General features: G+C 41.0%; 1 protein-coding gene across 2 annotated transcripts in view; it reads right to left on the bottom strand.

The window, feature by feature from the left end:
- chrm3a (cholinergic receptor, muscarinic 3a) overlaps positions 1 to 21,684 on the bottom strand; it is a 97,459-nt gene that overhangs the window by 54,735 nt on the left and 21,040 nt on the right. For both annotated transcript variants that reach the window (XM_080448631.1, XM_080448632.1), the window contains exon 2: positions 8,769 to 8,883. The gene's annotated coding sequence lies outside the window, so the exon portion shown is untranslated. The remainder of the gene's footprint in view (positions 1 to 8,768; positions 8,884 to 21,684) is intronic.

The raw sequence follows: 21,684 nt of genomic DNA, 5'->3' as shown, positions 1-21,684 counted from the left end.
TCTTTTTTAACCAACAATGCAATGTGTCCCTCACAGGCTGCCATAGTCCCTCTAAGTCCGGCAGTGATGACCTTCCTATGTCATACTGAGATCATCCTGTTTTGATCTCAAAATGCATAATGCATTGCATGCATCATAAATGTTTGATCATATCAACTGTTAATCATAAATGGCTGTACTGTACTAGACACAAGCATACATACCAACAGGGAGACAAAGAGAGAAAGAGTAAGGGAGAGAGAGAAAATGAAACACCAAACCAAACTCTTCTGTTCTTTCTATTCATTTTCATTTAAAAGTATAAGTTCTAAACAACTCCAATAAATAAATTAAAATAAAAACAATTAAAACAACAATGGTGTTTGATAATTGGCTCTGTGATAGAGCAGAAAAGTAATTGATGACTTAAAAGCTCTGGCTCTGTATGCACATGATTTGCTCCATTCATTAGGTTGAGCTTCTCTATTCGAGTCAATAACGTTTAGTGGTGTGCAACTGTTCAGCCAATCTGGCACTAGCAGGTCACTCACTACAATCACCCACTGCCTCTAAATGGATTGCTCTGGGAAAAAAAATGCATCTTATGCTATTGAATTCTCCACTGATGCAGAATCTAAATAATACACTCAGATAGTAATGTACTTGTTTTCTTGGCACTCTATTTACTTGATAAATATGTTTTTGCTCGTGAGTCCGTCTGTCCATCCGACCGTCTGTAAACAGCTAATCTCGGACACCACTGGAATGATCGGTGTGACACTTTGTACACACACTCCCAGTAGACCAAGGAATAAATTCTACACATTATGTCTGTAGTCATTTGATCAAGAAAAAAATCTGTCCGATTTTTCATATTTCCATTCGGCCATGATTGGCTTGTCAAGTTTGTGGCAAAAATTGCCACAAATGTTGAAGACTGCATCAGATTGATGTGAAACGTTCGGCGTACAATCAAAATTGTTTCCCCTGGATTCCTTGGATCATGAAGCAACTCCCCATATAGTCCCCACCAGGGCTTAATTTCTGCAAATGCACATACAATGCTATACGTTTTTATTTAGGCTATTTATTATTAATTCAGATTTTACATTTTCCCCTCAATGTCCCTTCCTGCAATGGAAAAGGACCATGGATGAAATGAAAGTTAGGTTCATAAATCTTCACAATAACCACTTTATGCTGCCTTCACAAGGGCAGCTACAAAGATACAGGCTACCATTCTTTTTCAACAGAAGCCAGCGACATGAAGATAACAAGATACATCCAACGTTTTTAGCTGCTACAAAAGCTACCACAGCTACAAAGCTACAAAACAGTTGAGCTGATTTCAACTTCAGCTATAAAGATGCAAAGCTACAAATATGCTGTGTAGCTTTGCATCTTTGCAACTTTCGTACCTGCCAGTGTGAACGCAGCAATATATTCGCTGTTAGAAAAATGGTTGTGACCGTTTGCCGGGCGGTCTGTCTCCTACCTCACTACGCTACTTGCCGAGGGCTACAATCGACTTAGTCAGGTTCATGACCTCCGGCACCTAATAATTTACAAATTAAAGAGGTGGTGCCATGTTTTTGCACTTTTTCTGTTTTTCATGTGTCTATGAGGTTGATAGAACTTCATTAAGCCCCCCGGTGGTGTTTTTATGGTGTTTTATGTCTTCTCTGACTATTTGGAGTTTCTTCCTGGAGGCTGAAACCTTGAGGGTCAAACGTGCCAATAGAGAAACAGCGCTTTAGTGACATCACAAAGCCATACCCTCCCCCTCATTATCATAACACAACAGGTGTGGGCATGAGGAGGAGGAGGGACTAGGACAGGTGGGTGGTGCTAAGGTGGTGGAGGAGGTGCTAAGGTGAGAACCAGGTATACTTAATGAACTGGAGGCATGTCCACATAAAAACAACATTTTAACACTTACTGTACACTTTTTTTTTGTTGAAAAAAATCCTTACATAATAATAATACCTTATGATCAGGTTTTAGGGTTGAAAAATATCATGGCACCCCATCTTTAAGCACTGTGCCACACTCATTTCCAACTGACAATACTCTTGCACCATTCTGGTTTGTTGGATTGTTTATGCACAACAAATGTTTTGGTACATAGCCTATTCTGTCCAAAACTCACCCAAGATAAGAGCTAAATGCCTAAATTGTAAATTGTTGTCATGTTCTCTTGTCCATATTGCACTGCATGACGTCCAGGCAACACTGAGTAGACAGTCAATTCCTCAGTGGGCAAAAGTGGACTTGTTTCATTTGGGTCCATTGTTAAATTAAAAGGATTTTACTGTGTATGGAGTGTGATATACAGTACAGTACACACAATGTGTACACTGTCAATGTGATCTACAATGCTTGGTTGGCAGGCTGTGGGTTGGGTTCTCTGGCCTTTCCATACAATGCACTGCAAGACATTTCACCAACAATGAACATTGTATTCACTGAACAGCCTCCCTGACCTCCAAATGGTCAGGGAGGTAAAATATAGTACTGTAGGTCAGCATTAAAATTCTTGGAGCGTGTCCAGTGAGACTTGAGGGCACACAGGTTGCATTTAATATTGCAGTAATGCACAAGGGTTAGACTACACAACGATATGCTCCAAGGCCTGCCCTTCCCTCCTCATGCCACTGCTCTCATTCACCAAATAGCCAGACACATGATTTGACCAGCACCGCAGGAAAATTAATTTAGGCTATGGGACAGGAAATGCAGGGAGATAAGTCAATGTCAGGTTAGGGACAGTGTGTTCTGGCAGCTACAGTAAACACAAAGGTTCCATAGGGAGAGAGGGGAGTGGGTCAAGGGCAGAGTTAAGAACCTGAAAATTAAATGCATTTTAATTTTCTCCAGCACCACTCCGGGGACAATATTTAGTCGCTGATATAGCGCCGTTATGTACAATAGGCAGTATTTGTTTTGTTTTGTTTTTTGCCCGGGGGTTTGGTGCCATTGGGATTTGGTGCCCCCACGGAGCTTGGTGCCCAGGGCTGCAGTCCCGTAAGCCTGTGCGTTAAGCCAGGCCTGGTCAGAGTCTGATTCAGTGTCTGCATTATTAAGTCTTTCTCTCTCTGTCTCTGTGTTCCTCTTGCATACATAGCATGTCTTCAGGTCAGGGTCGCAAGTTCTAAGCGAAAGCCAAACTTTCTCCACAACTCATTTAATGTTTGAGTTCAAAATAACTGCATGATAGGCGGGTGCTATGGCTCAAATCGGAGGACTATTTGACCCCCGGAAGAGCAGGGAATAAAGAACTGCTAAATTATAGCTTTCCTATTTTGGACTTGTGTATTCCAAGGGAGTAAAGAACTGCTAAATTAAACTAAACTTATTCCAATGTATACACCAACTTGCAAAGCCTTAAGAAAACTGCCAAAAACTTTTCATTGTGATATTAGAAATGTGTTCCATGGTTCTCATTTAATTAATTGTAGCTAAAATATCGTATTGTTGTACTACTTCCATCAATTAGAACTCCATTATTTACTGTATTGTTATTTTTTCTCACTCCGTCTCTTTTTGATAGCAGAATAAAGGACCATGTGCAGTGCTTGTTTATCAATGTTTACTCAATTATACATTAATAAGAGTGGAATAACCAAAACTGTAAGCAGCTTACACAGTTTTAGCTGACACAGAAACACTACGGATCATAGACGTATCTCTTAGGGACAGACAAGTCCCTTTTCCAAAGAATAAAAGAGACATGACTTGCAGTTTTGACGACTCATAATACTGCCATAATTAATCAAAACATTGAGCACATAATAAAAATGAAAACATAGTAAGAGTAAGTAAGTAAGTAAGTAAGTAAGTAAGTAAGTAAGTAAGTAAGTAAGTAAGTGTGTGTGTGTGTGTGTGTGTGTGTGTGTGTGTGTGTGTGTGTGTGTGTGTGTGTGTGTGTGTGTGTGTGTGTGTGTGTGTGTGTGTGTGTGTGTGTGTGTGTGTGTGTGTGTGTGTGTGCGTGAGAGAGAGAGAGAGAGAGTGTTGAGTGATCACAGAGATTTACTGGGTTAGAGAAAGATTACTCTGCAATCGCTATGGGAGCTCTTGAGGAGGTTGCCTGAATGCCAAATAGCTCTTGTTGGAAGTACAGTAAACATCAAACTACAGTACTGTAGTAGGAAATGAAGTCTCGCAGGACAAGTTTCTCTTTGCTATATAGGATCCTTTGGTGTCCTAATTGTGATATACAATTGCGAAAACACAACACAAATGTTGTGTTCCTAGATGATCGGCGCAACAGAGGGTGCAAAATGTGTCTGCTAGTTAGATGGCACGTTATCTAGGCGTTGAGGTCGGCGCTCGGCGCACGCCACAATACAGTTGTGCCTTGAGATAGTGACATGCCCATTAGAGTGCAATAAGTTGCCACTAATGCTCTTGGGCGCAATAAGTTTGAAGACAGGTATGTGATGGGTGGGCAACCCCACAAAGCTTAAATATAACTACACTGCTGAGACAGTATGTATTCTGATTCTTTTAAAAAGTTAAACAATTAAACTTTCCATATAAAAACGTTCACTTGTCTTAGGTGTTCATAGACCCATGTTGAAAGAATTTCTTACCAAATAAATTATTCAGAATGTGTAATGTATTCATATTTTTCCAATGTTACAGGACATCGCTATAATGTTTTTGTATGGAATTGAGTTCAGCACCTTGCCTTGCGGCGATGGCCTGACCCTCGTTTGATTGACACTTTTCAATTGAGCTCCCGGTTCTAAAATTGTTCTATTTAATCCTGGCCATGCTTGTGTGTCCTCATGTCCGACCTGGGAAACAAACTGGTTTCTCAAACAGTGGGCCACGGACCACTAATGGTCCATGGCATAATTACAGGTGGTCCATAGGGAAATGTTTTAAAATGTATACAAAAATACATATTATATCTTTGTTAAATGTATAAAAAATATGTCCATCAAATTCAAGAAACAATTTGAACTACTGATAGCCGTAGTACTCACAATTGGCGGCCGGCCAATTCTTTCCCCCCGATTCTACCAGACCCCCGTGCGTGTTATGAGCCGATCTCCGAGAGGATGGTGGTCACGGAGAATATTCCATGAAATCGCCGTTTTCGCTGGTAACGGGACGGTAGACGGATGAATTAATGAATTAATTCCTGGCAGTCTTAAGTGTCGTGCACAGAAAATATTGTTGCACTGTAGGTGGGCTATTTTTAGTATTTTAGTATTATTGTTATGCCTTATTATTATATACTAAAAATATATATATTGTTGTGGGGAGGTGGGGTGAAGGGGTCCTTGAGGATTGTTTGAAATATGCTAGTGGTCCAGAATTAAAAAAAGGTTGAGAACCACTGCAATCGCAATATGCTCAGTAGCGCCTTCATGGCCAAAAAAATCCATTATTCACCCTAAAATAACAAAAATCAGAGCACACAGAGCATGTCAGACTATGGGTCTGTAATAACAATACAATTCTGTGGTCTAAACACTGGAAACATCCATTGTCACAGTTTTCCAATGAACAAGATTCAGTTTCTTTGTTATAAATCAAGCCAAACTTGAATCCTGTGGTTGCCATTTGTATCTGGACACACTGAATGTCCAATAAAAACTAACAATGGAACAGAGAGCCGAAGCAGATGAGTCAGATGCAGGCGCACACCCAAGCCAATGGCATTGCCTTTGACAGGCAATCATAGTTCCAAAAATTAGATGACAGAAACGGTTTGTCTAAAGGAAATCCTGCTCTCACAAGCTCAAACTAACTTCCATAATCCAACCATATCAGTATTTCCTGTTTGGGCTAAATCCATTCAGACAGAAATCAATTAAATACACGGCACTTGGATTGGGCTAATTATCAGAGCACAAACCCACACAAAATACCATGGACCGTGACAAATCTCCCTCCTGTTCTGGTGCTTCACTTGCAGAAAGGTTCTCTGACAAGCTGCAAACGCAATGAACTTTGGGTACAAGCTCTGGGACTAACATAATGCTGCATACGCGACATTTCTTATGATAAATTAGCTTTGCCTTAGGGTTGGTTAACCTAATTATAATGTGTATTTTCATTTATCAATGTCTTTGAATGGATTGTAAAGACCTTAGCCTGAGGTTTTCTGCTATCAAAAGAATACAACTTACGTAATCGGCAATGTTCTGTTCTGTGACAAACCACTCCTGTCACAGATCACCCGATTGTTTCTAATTGCTGCAAATGATGCAAAAAATCTAATCAAATAAAATTCCCACCATTCATACTGTACCAGGCCAATAATGAATGCAGTTGCGATGCAGGGTGCATCATAATGCAGTATCAATCCCTCAAGTACATGAAATCAATTTACCTCAAGGATAATTAGAGTGCTTTGGTCGTATGTGCCGCAACAAGGATTATCTCTGCATGAGCTAAACTGTCACCTTGGACAAGGTAATCATTTCATAATTTGCGGCATGCTTACACTTTCAAACACCAATGATGAATGTAGATTTTAAGAAACAGTAGCACCGTCCGTTATTGAGAAACAACAAAAATAAAACCTGGCAAAACAGTTGCGTGCATTAGCGCAAGATGAGGATAAAGGAAACATTCAGTCTAAATGTCCAGAATTAATGTCCACTAATTCACAACTAGGTCTACTACTACTATTTTTGTATTTGAAACTTTAAATTTCTCTAAATATTATAAACTTTCACGACAGCCTAAGTACAAATATCATTTATGAAAAGCCTACTATAGGCTACAGTGAAGTCGGACTGAATGACTGAAACGTTTTTTTCTTTTTTTACTCTCTTGGTGTGGGGATTATCTGGCACATGTATGTATCTGTTATGAAAGAGAAATTGTGTCATGAGTGACGGCTATAGTCCTTCCTTGGGAAACCATAAACCATAGACCTACGTAGGCCTACATCAAAATGAGTTGCCATATTTACATTTCCTTACAAATTAAAAATTACAAATCCTTATAAGCTATATATTTCTGGGATGCATAGTAGCTGAAACTCCACAAGATATTCCTCTACACTTATTTAGTGAGAACATTGCTCCTCCTGCTGAGAGCATCTCAGGCCCCTCCCCCCCCCGCCCCCTTGCCTTCAACTCCCTAGGAAAACGCTGTTCGCGTTCTGGACACTTAATTTTATATTGTGTAAATATCCAAAAACATTCTACCCGGAAACACCGCTCTACATGTTTGTTTACAAACATTCTGATCTGGTCTTGACAGACAAACAGATACATAGATATTTATAGATGGATGAAATCACAATCTAACTGTGAATCTTGGTCTTTATTTTTTCTCTTTTTAAATCTTCTAGACTGTACTGTATATTAATGTTGTGTAGACCAACTACCATGGTTAAAATATGAGATCAAGTTTTGTATTTCCCATTTCCTTACATTTTCTCTCTATGGCGTCACACATACCTGCACCACCATGGCTCCTCCCTTCTTTGCCATATTTGGTGACAGCAGAAATCTGACCCTGACCCAGACTGTGTGTAACAGCCACATCTTGTATTTTTAATGAGCTGTTGTATGTGTCCACAGAAAGTCATCCTTTTAACACTGTAAATGAACAGTTTTTGGAAAGAACTTGGATTATACAGTATAACAGTAATACCAAGGTCATTATCAAGGGGAAAATATGTCACTAGGCACTAGGACCTCAAATGGATGCTTAACTACATGAACCCTATTCTGGGCATATCATGATAGGCAAACATTCGACAAATAATAGGGGGACATACAGTGAAAACAGCTACTTGTAGATTGGCTATTTCCACTATTCGTCATACAACAAAGTATAAAGGGTTTAAGTCGTTAAAAGAGTTTAGAGACACACTCATTCCTAGTCTATAATACCAACTCTTAACATGCTGTAGGTGGAAACTGAAACCATTAGAAAAGAAAAGAGAATGAAAACACCACATTGAAGTGAAAATACACATGACCACCAGACCATTATTGACTGACTCAACAATGTTGACCATGAGTCATGTTGAACAGCCTGTTATCCACTGTATCAAATAACTCAGACACATCGGGCCATGGGATCACACAGTATTGATTTCAAACTGTGCTACAATGAAACACCACAGAGCAAATGGAGCAGGGACACGCACTACATACATGCACACATATGTTCACACGTAATCCCCTAGTGTGTGTGTGTGTGTGTGTGTGTATGTGAGAGAGTGAGAGATAATAAACAATCCTTATTAAGGCATTTGATCGCAGATAAATATCCACCACTGTGTTCTTTACAGTCATAAGCACATGCACGCACGCACGCACGCACACTTATGCAGTCATCTGTGTACTGTATGTGTTTTATAAAGACTTATCCAACCCCTTGGCGACAACCACTGATCGATGCCAATGTATACGTTTGCTCGGTTTATAAAATGAGTGTGTGCAAACATGCTTTCTCATAAATGCACCCTTAATTAAGAAATAAAGATTTTCTTTCCCAGCTATGGAGGCTATTCCAGAAGGATGCATAAGTCAATGAATGACCCAAGGCAGGGGAAAGATAAACGGGAAAGGAATTCAAAATTTCACCGTGCACTGCTTCTGTTCTCATTTTCTCATAGAAAATGAGAAAATTATACCTGATAAGGTGGCCTACTTAGAGGACTCTCGTGTAGAAGGTTTGAAATGAATGCTAGCCAGTGGTTCAGGAACTCTCCGGGGATTCTTGATGGGGGGACGGGCATGGAGAAGGGGACGGGGGTTAGGGTGACACTTGCACAGGCAAGGCATTCTAGACTGGAGGACTGAACTCACCAAATGTTTTGGGGAGGTGGAATGACTGGAGGTCACCTTTCAGCGCAGCGTCTCGTGGTGTCTCGGCTGTCCAATGACGCTGCATGGTTACCCTCCCCCCGTCGGGTCACTGCGTCTGTGAGGCAGACAGGGACCAAAGGGCATGGAGGGAGACAGAGATAGAGAGAGACAGACAGACAGAGACAGAGAGAGACAGAGCAAGGGAAAGAGAGGGGGCGAGAAAGACTTTAAGTGGGTGTGTCCAAGTGTAACATCTATATTTTGAGGGATTGTGCAAAAAAGAACAGTACATCAATGAAACACAAGTTAATGATTGATTTATCTTGCATGCTCCTGGCAAACGGAACAAACAGCAAAGAGGCCTGCATTGTCAGAGCTCACTGATCACGATTCATTTACAGTCCCCGCGTGAGTTGCTGCTAAATACTGTAGCTGATAGATGGTTTGCAACAACATAGTCATTCACCATAACTCCTGTTAATGCCATGCTGTACCTTTTTTTTTCTTCTCGCGCTCTCTATTTTTTTTTCATGCAATATGCTTTAATCAAGAATCTACTCAAGTGGAGCTGCTACCATTCCCTGCTGGATACCATCTGTCAAAAGGAAGAATGGCATGTCTTCATGTCCCGGGAAGTGTTCATGCCTTATATAGCCTTGGCCTGGTGGAGCTGCCTGCCGCACGTAGCAGGATCTACCCGCAAGCGGAGGAAGCCGGAGTTATGAAAAGCTCATTAAAATGGTCTTCAAGTCTTAAGAGACAAACGTGAATCCGCTATAAAAATATGAACTCGCTATTAAAAATAATCTGCGGCCATGGCTCAGTGCCCAGGCTGAAAAAGAGGCAATCCCTTCTTCCTTCCTTTAAGCCTCCGTATTAAAAGGCAGGGAAGTTTAGTGAGATTGGGTCACTAAGTGAGGGCAAGAAATGACAGGGCGGAGAGCAGGGCAGGGGGGATGGATAGGTGAAGGGTGGGGGCACAGAACACAGTAAAATGTTAATTCAACTCGGCGACTGTACAAATGGAACCAAATGGATCGGTAAGGAGCTATGTCCACCAAGACATTTTGTGCAGTGTATGTTTTGAATAGTTTTTGGAAGTGCTGCATATTTACACTCTGCTGGAAACGCCAGCAAGGCACTGAGCTTCTATTCCGTGCTGCGCGTCTACCGTCTACATTTGGTTACCTGGTCACCCGGAGTTAAAGGTTCTATGACATTCATTTTCACTTTTTATATTTTTTATGTTTTTTGGGGGGTTTTATGACCTCAATTACACCCAAAAAATCTGAACTTTGAACCTTCAGTGGATTTTCTGTGGTCTGGGGTTTTCTGAATTATTAGGCTGAAAAGTAATCTGAGCTTGGCCCTTCGGCAGTGAAGTCACAGCCCATTAATCCCGCCCACTCTCCTCCTCGCCCCTCCCCTCCCCTAGCCTTTCCTTTGGGGGGGGGCGGAGCAGAGGCGATGATTGACAGGCAAAATCCCTCTACAGCGACACCCGCTTGGATGAGAGTGCCTTGCGCTTTTGAACTTTGGTGGACACACAGCCTAAGGGTCCATGTGGTTTGCAGCAACATCATTTTTTATTAACACTGACATTTTCAATGGCCACATTATGCCCCCAGTAGATACTGTACATATGAATCACATTTTCACCACTTTCCAGTTCTCCTCTTTCATTTAATGTATTGTAACTAGATGCAGTGCTTCATACTGGAGAGCTGACCTCACTTAGCCTGTCCGCTGCCATTTCATATCAGCTGAGGCAGCAAGAGCATTCTCTAGTGAACCATGAGGACGACTGCGACAGAACGAGATAATTACCACGTTCCAAAGCTGCTTTTAATATCAGTACCTAAACTTGATAAGAGCCTTAATGTGGTTCTGTGAAATCACCCACCTATAGAAAACAATGTCCCTTTGCTTATAGGAACACGCGTGGTGGTGCATACTGCATTAAGCTTCTCTGTGGAAGTCTGTCCTTTTCTAGTCATAGTACAAGGACATGCAATTATACTACAGTAAATCAGCATAAGTTCTGAGCTCTTACCGCTAAGTACTATAACTACTCTATGCCAATGTAAAAAAATGTTAGATACTAATTTTCAAATTGCACTAGTGATTAAAAGATAGAGAACATTGTCTGTGCCCAGCTCTTTTTAATTATCCAGTTTTCTCATTTATTCCTGGACTGCTGCTGTCCTTATAGCCAGGTAAGTGGATTTATCCAAGACAAAAGCAAAGCACAGATAATGACTCTGTATACTCTGGCTGCTTTTGAGTTGACAGCATGAAAAGATGATACAGCATGCAGCAAACAACCTTGATTTAATAAAATTGCTGCTGCTGCCTCATTCACCTTAGACATCAATGTCGTCTTTCTCCTCTCACATAAACACACACAGGCGCACGCATGCACGCATGCACACACGCACGCACACACTCACGCACGTGCGCGAGCAAACAAACACACACACACACACACACACACACACACACACACACACACACACACACACACACACACACACACACACACACACACACACACACACACACACACACACACACAATGTCACCTTACTCGCAACTCCCCCATGAGGACCGAGTACAGGAATTGTTTATGGCTGCTCGTGAATTGTTCTCTTGTCTTCTAAAAGCCACCCCCCCTTATCTCACCTAACTCCAGTTCATTGTAAATCTACTGGCATAGCTCAGTGCATTTATTGGCCAATCCCAATACAACACTGATATCACCTTTCACAGACTGTTTATTCTTGAGCAGGCGTTTGTGGCAAGCGAGAGAAGAAATGCTGTAAACGTGCTTGATTAATGTGTTCTGGGATACCCTGTCAAATGCTCAATCTTGGCTTGATTTAAAAGCTTTGAGCTCCATCGTGACATCATCAAAAAGCGACTCGAACCCCAATGAATCATCAAACCAAGTGGAAAAATACGGATAATGTGGAAGCTGGCTGTGCTATTTAAAGTGTCGATGGGATTGAGGTCAGGGTAACATCCTGTTCTTATGACAAGCAAATCATGTCAGCGAGGCAAAGCTGTGCGAAATATCAATATAATAATATCATTATTGTGATATGAGACTAGATATTATGGTCTGGGATCGTGGTTATTGTAGAATTGTGGTAGAGCTTAAATGTGTGTTAATGTCATTCTTTTCCAGCACTAAATTGAATGTTTGGAACTAGCTGAGTGAAACGAATGCCCCTAAAATGCCTTTTTGATCATCATATCCACATTAAATTGACATTATATTGTCAAAATCGCAGAGTCCTACAGCACGGGAAACGCTACAAAGGCTGGATACCTAATGATCTGGCTGTTAGGTCGATTGATGAGTGATTCTCAGACCCTGTTTAGACTGGCCACAAATCTGATTTGGGCTGCCAGTCAGAACAGGGCCTCATACATAGCCCTATATGATGAAGTAATAATGTGGAGGGGTGTATTGTATTGTATGCAGTGTCTCCAGCTGAGGTACTGCATGCAAGCAGGAATGTGCAGGAGCAGCGGAGCCGGAGACTGTGTGTGTGTGTGTGTGTGTGTGTGTGTGTGTGTGTGTGTGTGTGTGTGTGTGTGTGTGTGTGTGTGTGTGTGTGTGTGTGTGTGTGTGTGTGTGTGTGTGTGTGTGTGTGTGTGTCTGTGTGTCTGTGTGTGTGTGTGTGTGTGTGTGTGTGTGTGTGTGTGTGTGTGTGTGCGACACAGCGCGTTATGTGCGTTATGCTCAAACCTCAGATTGAGACTCGGCCAAGGTCATTCTCATAGTCATGACATCGATGGAGCCAGACTGAGAGGAGTGATTCTCTCACTTGGATTCTCTCCATCTGCTCCCTCTGATAAGGCTGGCTACTTAAGATGCACAGGACAGACACGACCACGGCTGTGTTTTGTCAGCTACCGATTAAGCCTTATTAACATTTTTGTTAGACCTCAAAGAGCAAGAGTACAGTATACAGCGGGCCATGCATTTTAAACTCGCCTTTTGTATAACAACTCCATATTCAGCATATATAATTACATGCCCATTTTCCAGCACAGAAAAGACAAATACAAATGTCGACCCTGGATGTTTGTTTGAAATAGGCTGTATCGAAAGCTACTTTATGGAAGATAAAGTTACGACTGGTCAATAGCTGCTACACAGACATGTCATAATGTTTTTACTAACAAATACAGGGCCTTTCTACAGAAACAACCTCTATATTGTAGCAAGTTTCTAAAACGTTTATAGTAGAGACTAAGTAGAAACATCTATGTTCATTTACTGTATGTACTGTATACACACGGCTTCGTCTATATAAGGATTTACGTAAATGAATAGCACAATTTAAATATTTTTCTGGGGTGTAAAATCATGTAATATTTGCAGCAAGACAAGACTAAAGAGTAATTTAAACTAAACAAGTGCATGTAGATGTTGCATAAAATTGCATAACAATGCTGAACCACATGGCATTATTACTGTATACCCAGAAAGTTCTTATGAACCACGATCACTTTGTTCTTTCAGTCTGCATTCTGAAATGGCCTCAGGTCTGTTGAGGGGTTGGTAGGTGTGGAGGTGTCAGTCACTTGGAAAGAAAGATAAAGGAGACACAATTCTCCGCACGGATAACTTCAATTGAAAGGTCAGAAACGTCCCTTCAGGCTTCATTCAGTCTGTGATAAGGAGATTCCCAAGAACACAAGTTGGCTCTTATCAAACAAGAACAAGTGATGTACAAAAAAGGGCAGCACATTCACAAGTTTGATTTTTTTCTTCTTCTCTGCAAACAGAGAAGTAAAAACTCTTTCGAAATTATGAATTTGGTAATTGCAGAAGCGGTGCAATGAAAGCCAGTGCTTGTTAAATGACATCTGATTGTAATTGTAATGAAAGAATAAAAGAAACATGGGTGGAACTGGGAAATTTACAATTTTACAGAGCCAGAGACCGTTTAGCGTGTAAACAGTGCTAAACAAATGCCTTATGACAGTAGGCTAACTCATTATCCAGTGTTTAGGAAGGCAGCAATAACAAAGGCCTTGTGTGAGATTTGACTGCCGTCAAATTGATTTCATCACTGTATTTACTCTACTGGGCACATTGCTTGTGTCCTTTCTTTTTTTAAACACTACCATGCCATTCTGTAGTCAAGACAACCTGACAGAACAGTTCACACATTACCACGTGTCATTTGAATCAGTAAAGATGTTCTTGCTGAGTGCAAGACAGGCTACGAACATAATCACAGACCTCAGAAATCAATTTAAAAGATCAATTTTTAGAGCACTTATGCTAGTAATTACTGTACAGAAAAGGAAAGACTAATGTAATAACTGGATTCAAAAACCAAACTAAACATCTACCGCTCATCCAAAGGAGAGTGAAATATTATGTTTCTGGTCCTCTGCAGGGCTACTCTGCTAAACTGATAGGATGGAACGTTCTGGGGCGGAACTGAATGATGCTGATGCAACAGGTACTGTAGCCTTGTGCCTACAGTACATGCATTATATAACCACCATAATGTTTAGACCACTTTCATGTTTAATTTTGTTGTCTTGGTTTCCAAACCAAGAGCAAACTGTCACATAACAAAAAAAGCAGACTTGGTACATGAATATGAACATTATCATTATCATTGTATCAAGTAATGACCAAAAATGCAGGCCGGTGAATGAAGAACCGAGAAATAAGCCTCCAGCCTTGCAGTGAAAAGTGAGAGACAGAGCGGAGCAGAACGAAGGAAGGGGATAAGGATTGTAGATGGACAATGAGATGAAGGTCGGAAATGCTCAGTGTATACTTTAGTTTAGACAGAACCAAACTAGAAAAATGTGCTCCTCAGAGCACAAGTCTCCACCAGGCCGGGTTGCCTACCCAGGGCACTCAAACTTTGGTCATAGCCACATGGAATGGGATCTGAGAAATCAATAATTTGCGTCATGATCCAAGGAATCCAGGGGAATCAAGAATCAAAAACAAACAAACAAAAAATTGTAGATTAATCATAATCAAATAATTAAACCAAAAAAATTGAGGTCTGTATCCACAAATTCTACGGAGAAACGTGCAACTCGAGCTGTGCAATTAAATTTGTACTGTGCAAATATTCTATCTCGACCACAGAGACTTTCATCAAGTATATGCAACTACTTTAGATAGTTAATACTTTCATGAACCTGAAACGGCTCTGTAACAACTCTAACTTGATTAGATTTTCCAGGAGACGAGAGCTTACAGAGTGAGAGAAAAATATGGCCCTGAGGACTTGCCAAAAGCAGTCTCTCACTCTCACTCTTCCATTTGTTAACCACTTGAACCCCTGCATGCCTTTTCTGGGGACAACGTTCACCAAAAAATTGCAGATTTTTGGCGGAGAGAGGTGTAGACTGAAAAAAGTGGTCAAAGTACAGCTGTAACTCAGGTCCGTTTTAAAATAACAATAAACAGTCCAAAACAAAAACTTTATATCCACTGTCACAGCCAGAAAGACAGATTCAAACAATGAAAGACAGCGGGAAACTTTTTTTTTACCATTTTGAGGTCATGGTGACCTAAACAAAACGCCCATAGAGTACCGAAGTCCTCATGTCAAACCAATTAATTCAGCGGCGGTATCCGGAAGTAGTGTTAAAACGTACATTAGGAAATCCTGTGATTCACTGTCCGCACTGAAGCACGTCACTCTCCATCAAAAACATTCCTGAGATTCCTTAGATTTCATGACCTTCGTTATGTTTGCTTGATGAAACAACTGAGGACTGACAACGCAACTCACCTACAGAAAGAAAAAAAACATGATGTAACGCTGATTATGTGCGCCGGTGGGACCGGGAGGCGGCCGCGTGTGTAATGGGAGATGTAGTCATATGTCAATTTAAGCCTGAGAATTGTAGTCAATTTGTAGAGGCTTTATTTTCTTACTCTTTGGATAAATTGGTGAGTTTTCACCATTCATCACTATGAGTAAAATCACCAGGCTCATTTATTATTATTTTTCTAACAGTTCTTATATGACGTGAGGTTAAAAAAGTCTATAGGACTGAATGGGAAAAACACTTCCGTGACCCAGGGGTGAGGTTTTTGACGTCAGACTTCGGTACTCTATATCCATAGACCTCACAGATGGACAAGTCTTGAATTTGATATATGGCAGCCAAGAATGCATTGTACATGCCAGACTTGCACACCCAAATTCAGTTTCCTTTGAAATATTTGTTCGGCTGCAGTGTAAAATGTGCTATAAAACAGAGTTAAACTTGTCTGAGCTGTGTAAACTCGCTGTGTCTTCCAGTGGCATTTCATTTTATGTTTATGGGTTTTCAATGACCGTGGGCTATGAATGAAGCTGCCATTGGAAATTACTGTTCAATAACTGAGCACGAACATCAGTGGTTTATGAAGCACTCAGCACTCCTGAAGAAGCTGGCAGTCAGACATAACAGTGAGAGCTATAATAGAGAGCGTTGCACTCTCTTGACTTTATCTAAGAGAATATATTAAGTCATAGAAGTTGCACATGCTTGCATGGAGGCAGGCATACACAAATGCAGACACACCAATACACACACTATCAATCTCTCACGCATGGACGGACACACACACACACACACACACACACACACACACACACACACACACACACACACACACACACACACACACACACACACACACACACACACACACACACACACACACACACACACACACGCCTCCCAGTGTTGATCTGGCACTGCTGTGGTCAGTGGATTATACTTTATCTTCTTGGCCGGAAATGAAAGCTTTATATAAATCTCTATACAGTGTTTGAGAGTACAGCAAGCTCAACCCCCCCCCCCCTTTCATTTCCAGACTAGAGTAGAAAATAGGCAGATAGAATGGGTTTAATGAGATAGATGACTTAATCAGCCGAGGACAGAGGCAAAGCTGATTATGAGACCCTTTTACGGTAACAGGGGAATTTAAGAGAGGCTATGCCAAAAAGGATAAAATCACTGGGAACAATTCTGAACAGAGGGATACAATTCAAGAAAACAACTTGGATTTTTAATTGACCCTGACAACACTACCATTTTTTCATGATTTGCACGTGTGGATGGACTCAATTCACAGCTACAGCCCACATATCACTTCTGCCGACCCACGCCATATTCTATGGTCTTTGAAAACCTATTGATCTACACCAATTTAAATCACATAATGAGACATCTAATATGAGTCATTAGTGGCCATGTGCCATGTGAGAGCTGTGGGGAATAAGAGGCCAGATTATGAATAAATAATCTCATTCATACATGGTCTCTGAATCATTACCTTCCATGGTAGATTGACCTTAGGCGCACATACTCATGATACTGCTGGTTTAGTGTGTCTGTGTGTGTTAAGAATAGCGCAGAGGTGAAAACCCTTTGATGTTACATTAACCTTGCTTTTATCCTACATTGTACATTGAACGTTTGGACAGACTGGACAGATTGTTGAAAGCCTCAACTGGATGTACTTTGAGGTCTTCAGTTTCAGCAGAGGTGTGATTTAGACAGCACTGAATGATGTCAAGTGATAAAAGCAAAGACTATTAAGGAGATTGCAGAGAATGCAACACAAGCAGCAGCCTATCTACAGGTGAAATCATTAGTCTTGGAAGTGTTGAAAGTGGAAATCATGCGAGGAAATGGAAAATGCAAAACGCATCGGTGACTCCATTTATTCCTCGACTAATTTGACTCTAAAATTGCACACTGCATGCTGCACAAAAGCTAGCAGAACTCCCACATGTGAGGAGCACAGCAGCCTTCAGTATACTAAAGCAATAACTTATACTTTACTCCAGCAATTTCTATCTAGAGGTCTATCTAACTCACGACAGGCCGTGTAATATTGTCATCATTATCACAGCTAATGGTGTCCCCGTAACTGTAATACATAGACAATGTACAGTGATGGAAAAAGTACTCAAATTCTTTACTTAAGTAAAAGTACCAATACTGCAATATAGAAATACCCTGTTACAAGTAAAAGTTGGAAGCGAACGCTGGAAGCGAACGCAGCTCGAAAATATTGTGTATTTACGGACTTGTAATCCGTGTTATTTCACCGTGATGGGGAGAGAACATTGACATCGTGTGTGTGTGTGTGTGTGTGTGTGTGTGTGTGTGTGTGTGTGTGTGTGTGTGTGTGTGTGTGTGTGTGTGTGTGTGTGTGTGTGTGTGTGTGTGTGTGTGTGTGTGTGTGTGTGTGTGTGTTTTGCAGGCTGTTGTGCATTTTAATCAGAGCATTGTCTACATTCCTGCACTCTGGCGCACTCTGGCGGCTGCAGACAGGCAGTGCACGCACACAGAGACACAGAGACACAGAGACAGACACACAGACACACACACAACCCGAGCACGGTTTCATAGTAAGCTGCACTTGGGAGGCACTGCACTATTTGAAAATAGCCTAGGTATAAAATACGGCTAAAGTGGTTAATGTATGTTTTATAATGTAATAATTTATATCTGCAAAGTAACTAGTAACTAAAGTTTTCAAATAATTGTAGTGAAGTAAAAGTACAATATTTGCCTCTGATATCTAGTGGAGTAGAAGTAGAAGTCTTGGAAATTGTAAATACTCAAGTAAAGTACAAATACCAAAAAATTGTACTTAAGTACAGTACTTAAGTAAATGTACTTAGTTACTTTCCACCACTGACAATGTATTATTTTTATGAAACGGTCACCAAATAGATCTACTATACAAATGCGGCGGGATATGCCCACGCCCAACGTTAGCGCACAGAAAATATGCCCACATCATACATTATGGACTAGACATGCCAAATCACCATTGTTAGGCCATGGTTTCTGTTGCGTGTGACGCCGTTCCCATGTGGATCTCGAGATCCATATGAATATAATTATTTCTCTTCACTTTCATCAGTCTCATCTATGCCTGTCTTCGTTTGTTAAAGGCAAAATCTTGCAAAATCGAATTAAATCACACCTGGCTTTGATGGTGTTTGAAGATTTCAAACGGGACCTTTTTCCTGACACCAGTCATCAAAGCATTTTACGGTGTCAATTAATTTCCCCCCGAAAGTTCATCAAACTGAGCTTTCTGCAGCTGTGCGTGTTGTCCTTTTCCCCAAAGACATTGATCCCTCCCTCATTGTTACAGTAAGCCTCCAGAGATCAAAGTTCACCTTAAATTTTGTTGTGGATTTCACCTTGAACTAGGACAGACAACGCCTCTGAAACGCAAGCCGGAACACTGACGGATCGTCAGCCACATTCATTTCCACTGGGCTTCATACGCTGCCGCGCCTACAATGCACGGTGACTGGACGTTCCGCCCCATTTCTTCCATAGCATCAAGTGGACAGGGAAGCCGCGCGGCTGTCGTGCATGTGTGTGTGAGCCCCTACAGTTCAAACTAAAACATCATAGCCATGGAGTGATATAGAATTTGTACAAAAAGACGACATATGGTTATATGGTCATATACACCATAGCTGTCAACCCAACAGATTGCATGATTTGACCAACCCCATTTTCCATGGAATACAGAGGCTGTGCAGATTTGTTTGGATGCGTGAAACTTCATGACATGTTTGTGACAGTTGATATCACAGTATTGTCTTGGGTGGTGGTGGTAAAAATGCACTGGCTGAAAGGGAACACTGCTGATTGGCTGAAGGGGTTGTCAGTCAACGGTATCACTCCCGCCCAACTCCAGCCCACAGCCAAATTGCCGAATGGGCGATCCTGCCAGACTCACTCCTGAAATAAATTACAAATGAGATTTACGGAGGGAGGGTTTACCAGGCTACTACTCCACTACATCTCAGAGACAAATATTGTAGTTTTACTCCACTACAATTATTTGATAACTTTAGTTGCTAGTTACTTTGTAGACTTTGATTATTATTACAAAACCACATACAGGCAATTTGAAAAGAGCCGATCTACAAGTACGTTGTGAACTTGTAGATCTGCTATTTTCAAAGGATTTTTATACATTTTACACATTTGAAAACGTGTGACCTTGTTCTGCATAATGAGTACTTTTACTTTTAGTACATTTTTTTTTAATTTTTTACCTTACTTTTACTTGTAGGGTATTTTTTTTACATTGCAGTAGTGATACTTTTACTTAAGTAAAAACTGTGGTTGTGTGTGTGGCCGTGCATGTGTGTAAAATGGCACTGGAAATCTTATCCTTCTTGTGCCTGTGTGACCATTAGGATGCAGCACCGCAGAGGTGATAGGTGGAGGAGGGGGTTTAGGTGAAGTCGAGAAGGCAGGCAGAGGGGATTACATCAGCCCTTTCATCTCTCTCCTGCCAACACCTCTCATCAAAAAACACCAACTCACAGACACCCTATACTCTATTTTCAATTTCGTCCACATCACGGCCCTCTGGGACGCAAAGGATGAGGAAAAATGAAATGTCCCGACAGACAAAAATAATTATTCGAGCAGCACAGAGGAATTTAAAATGACACCGTTCTGCTGCGAGACAAACAAAAGATACATGCTCGGTTTAACCCATTAAGACCTGAGGCCGATTCTAAACACGTCTTCTAAAGCCTGGCAGTTTTCTGAAAAAAAACATTTCAGTGGTTCTGAAACTTTTTCATGTCAAGCACCTCCCAAAATTATTATGTATTTGGCCGCCGAACCCATCTCAAAACATTTTGTTCCAGGGACCCCCAGAAGCAAAGATTTGAGTTAAACATTTTCGCTTAAATATTGAAGATGTAAGATTTGCACAAACTTTCTAGATTTTTCAAAAATAACAGATCTACAAGCTCATAGCGACGCGCTATGATCTTGTACATCTGCTATGTTTGAATAGCCAACGTATAAAAGGTTAAAATGGATTCACAGATGCTTTCCCGGTTTTAATGGGTTAAAGTAAAGTCGATGTTCAGTCAGAATGGGAGGCTAAAACTATTTCACGCTTGTCATCTTCCAGGGTCTGTCAAAGAAGTCAACAGAGAAAGAAGTGCGTGGAAAAAACTGGCCCAAAGTTCAGCTGTGATGAATTAAACGGCAAGGAGAAGCAATTAATTGTGAAATCTGACACACACACACACACACACACACACACACACACACACACACACACACACACACACACACACACACACACACACACACACACACACACACACACACACACACACACACACACAATTTACGTCCAAAGCATGTACAGTATATTGTTTTCTAAAACAAACACACAGTGTTGTCTGAAAGGGGGTCAATTTCTCATGCATTAGCGGCATGTATACTAGTTTCTTCTACATGTATGTGATCATGGTAAGACATACTGTGTTACATGATACTGAGAAGTGTTTGTGTGTTCAGGGCATCTTTCAGACTCGCACAAAATCATCATCGGCAAAATCATGGGAACAACATCTTTGGTATGTATTGGTATTTATTTAGCTTCTCGCAAATTATTTGCTTAATTTGACCATGCAGCGCTCTATAAACTACAGGAATAAACAGTGGTGGAGAGGGCCAGATCTTCAACCTCCAAAACAACTGCTTGATTTGGCAAAAGATGAGAAAAAAATAATGAGAGATAAGAGATCTACGTATATTTTTTTTAACTTCACCACCATTGGATCAAAAAGTTTGAAAAGCAAGTTGTCTAAAAGTCCAGCAAGAAAAAAATGGATGTCGAAAGACAAATCCCACGAAAATAGGAACGAAATACAACCAATTAAAAGTAAGGTCAGGGCTTTTTTTTGAAAGAAAGTGGTGCATGGTCACATATCGACCCACACCAGAGACAAATACAGATAAACATCAGTTTACTATGCTGTCTGTGACTGAGAGGGATGAAGACAGCTGGGCCTCTAGGGGGTGACAAAGGGAGAGACAGGCACCAATGATAATGGTCCTATTAGAGGAG

The sequence above is a fragment of the Gymnoscopelus braueri genome (genome assembly GCF_963280865.1).
Source record: "Gymnoscopelus braueri genome assembly, chromosome: 14".
NCBI classification, from domain to species: Eukaryota; Metazoa; Chordata; class Actinopteri; order Myctophiformes; family Myctophidae; genus Gymnoscopelus; species Gymnoscopelus braueri.
The sequence above is the reverse complement of the archived record's forward strand: the minus strand, read 5'-3'. Positions and strand labels throughout refer to the sequence as shown.